Genomic DNA, 3547 nt, shown 5'->3' with positions numbered 1-3547 from the left:
ACTGCCCAGGTTCAAATTCTGGCCCTGAGGCTCACGAGCTTAGAGAACAAGAGAAATAGAAAACATTCAAGGCTATCAGGAGCAGTTGCATAAGATTCTCACTGCATAAAAGTGCTCAGCCGAGGGAGGGGTAGCCGTGTTCTGTCCATGCCCCTCTCACTGAGCCCTGTGTCCAGTGCAGGGTTATGTCTGCCTGAAGGAAGGGGCTCTGCTTGGAGAGGTGTGTGTCCAAGAGATGTGTCTTTTCAGAGGAAGTGACTTTTTTCTAATTTGCACAAAGCTGCCAAATGGCCCAGCAGCAGCCTTGAAACTGGGTTTTTTAGTGGCAACTCTGAAATTGGGCCTTTGTCTTCAATATAATTTGGTTGTGAGATCAGTTAGATGCGGAACTCCAATGCCTAGAATACCACCTGCCACGTAGCACTCGATAAATATTTGTTGAGTGAATGAACAGAAAACAATCTGAGAACAAGATGTAAGTGCTGAATGTTGTGGAATATAGCAGTATTTCTATCCAGGAGGTTTCCAAGACTCAGGGAACCAGAAGGTCAAAACTATTTTTATAATACTAAAGCCTTACTTGTTTACTTCACTCATTCTCTACAATGTACAGAGTTCACTGATATGGTTTCAGATTCCACATTGCAACTAACCTTGAAGAAACTATAAATTACCCATTTTTAGAGTACTACCAAAGAAAACTATCCACAATTATCTGGAAAGGCTATTCTCTTTGTTTGTGAAGCTGAGTTTTCTCCATACATCGCATCCAAAGCTGCACATTGCAAATTGCACCAGATTGAATGCAGAAGCAGATAGGAGATCCAGTTAAGTTAGACAGTAAAGCAATTTTTGAAAACATAAAAACAATGGTACACTCCTCATTAAAATTTTGTATTTATAGAATGTGTCATTTATGTTAACTCTTAATGTATTATTATTGTTACTTCAAATGAATTCCTAGATAAATTTTTGTCATTTACCCATTGTAATTTTAATTTGCTTAATATTAATAGCTACCGCTCATATCAACAAAAACTCTTTAGGTTTTTTCATGATTTTTAGGAGTATAAAGTGGTCCCAAGACCAGAAAGTTTGAGAACTGCAGAAATGAAGCAAACTAGATGATCAGAATCATTTGGGGAACTTTGTGAAAATACAGATTCTGGGCCCCACCCCCGTAGATTCTGATTCAGCTGAGCTGGGATAGAGCTCTAAGAATCTGTATTTTATAAGAACCCCCCTCCCCCATAACTGTGATCATCAATCACTGGTAGAAATAATATACATAATAGAAGTTTGGGGAAATACAGCCCCTTGGTGAGCCTGTGCTACAGTTTTCAGAAAAGGCTTCAGTTATCCAACAAACATTTATCCAACACGCACTGAGTTCCAGGCAATGTTGGGAACGTTGGCCAGACACAGGCAGTGTCCTGAAGAGACTCACCAACAAGTGGGAGAGACAGACAGGGCAGGGAAGGGGGTTATGATGGGGGAAATAGGGAGCTGTGGAAACAGAGAGGCAGGGCACCCCACTTCAGACAGCTGGCCTTACATGATGGGGAGGTTCTGGTAAACTGAGGGGAAAGGGTACCAAGGACCTAGATTATGAGTGATGATCTGGAGGCAGATGGTGATGATGCCAAGGTGGTGAGCAGTACGTTGACCAGCCTGGCTGGCAGCGGCGGGGGGTTCTGGCTAAAGAGAGAGCAAGATAAGATCAGAGAGGCAGGGTGGGCCGGACAATGGAGAAGGTTAACCCCAATTTGCTGCTTGGAGTCTGGTGAAGAGATGACGCAAGTCAGGCTTTAGGATCACAACTTTGGTACCATTGTGGAGGGTGAGGAGCTGGAGAATGGGATGCCTGCTAGTCAACAATTAGAATAATGTGATTCTGGGGCCATCCAAACCAGGCAGGAAAATAAGCAACAGTGTTCATGACCATGGTCTATCAGAAATTAGATAATTCGCTGAAAATCAGACAGTGGGATTGAATAAGTTCAATAAACCCTCCCTGAACATCCTTTGCCCTCTTTGTTTGGATTTCATGAATCATTTTATAACAGCAGCTCTTGAAATTTTAGGGTCATGGACTTTTTTTTGCAAATCTGATGAAAATTTTAGGTATTTTCTCTGGGGGGGGTGGGTGGGGAGCGTGGAATGAAATAAAGCAAAAAATTGTGTGTGATGAGGCAGGATTTTCTTCACTCTCATGTTTCTTTACTCTCTTACCTTGTTTTCTCTTGTTTTCTCTTTATTTCTAAAAATAGGTGTCATTTGGTAAGAGTGAAAAAAGAAGAAAGAGAAGAATGCTTTTTAACAGAATAAGGCACCAGAGTTTTCCTCTAAGAGGTAGTGAATAGCTGCAGTAGAAAGGCTGGGGTAGAAATCCCATTCTGAAGTCCGGGAAGCCTCTTCCTGGGGAGCCCGAAGGACGCAATACGGGGGAGGGGTGGAGGGGGACAGGGACTGAGTCCAAGAACTGTGGAAGGGGAGGGGCTAACGAGGTCAGGCGGGGTTTGACCCATGCCTTCATGGAGAAAGTGCAGAGACGTACTCGATGAGTAGGAGTGATTGCCTAGTAATAAGGCTTTCTTTCTGGAAGGGCACTGTACCTTTATACCCACCAGACCTTGTAGCCATAACCAAGTACAGGTGTTACCTCTTCACTTAGCTCCTTATGAGCCCTCATCTTCCACAGCATTTGGGACTGGTCTTCCTCCAATCAGGGCCGCTTGTCACAGTTGTGAAGGCTGTTCACTGAACAAGGCTGTAGGCCAAAGGGACAGGGGAGACTGAAACCCAGCCTGTGCTGGGCTTGCCTGGGCTCTGTGGGCTGGCCTGGGGCCATGTGCATCCAGAGCAGGAGCCATGTTCAAATTCTCACAAAAATGTCCTGCGAGCTACCAGCGCTCTTTCTGTTCACCTGCCTCCTCCCCTTCCCTTTACTGCAGGGGCCGTGGCAGACACCTGTTAGTTTGTAAGTCTCCACAGTATAACGTGGGCCAGGAACATGGACCAGACTCCCATCTCCCCTCCTCCCTCCTCCCTCTCCTTACTCTGCTCCTCCATCCCTCCCTTACCCTCCTCCCAGAGCCTCTTACACGTGGACTTCCCTGGCTCAAGAAAGGAGATTGAGGTGGATGGGGGAAAATGACTCAGTACTCGACAAGCGTGCTTCTTCTACCAAGAGCAGAAAGAAGAAAATCCAACCCAGATGGAATATAGCAGCCTCCCTCCTCCCCTTGGCCCAAGCCTCAAGCTAAGAGAAGTTGTGAAAAAGCGCAGCCCATAAATGGTACCTGAGTAACAGCCACAGAATCGAAACCACAGGAGAGCTATGCGTTCCCCCCACGGCTGTGGGGTGAACAGGCTTGGCTGGGTTCCAGATCACACACCTGCTGTGGTGCAGGCTCTGGGCTAAGTCTTTTGGCTGGAATCAGCCCCAAGTTCAATCTAGCTGAATTCCCTCCCCCTCTATCTTAAGAGAAGCTTTGAAAGTGTGGGAAATGAGAATGTTACCCCACATGTAAGCCCAGCTGACTTA

Source organism: Phoca vitulina, unplaced genomic scaffold, assembly GCF_004348235.1.
Source record: "Phoca vitulina isolate PV1807 unplaced genomic scaffold, GSC_HSeal_1.0 scaffold3, whole genome shotgun sequence".
Taxonomy (NCBI): Eukaryota; Metazoa; Chordata; class Mammalia; order Carnivora; family Phocidae; genus Phoca; species Phoca vitulina.
The sequence above is the reverse complement of the archived record's forward strand: the minus strand, read 5'-3'. Positions refer to the sequence as shown.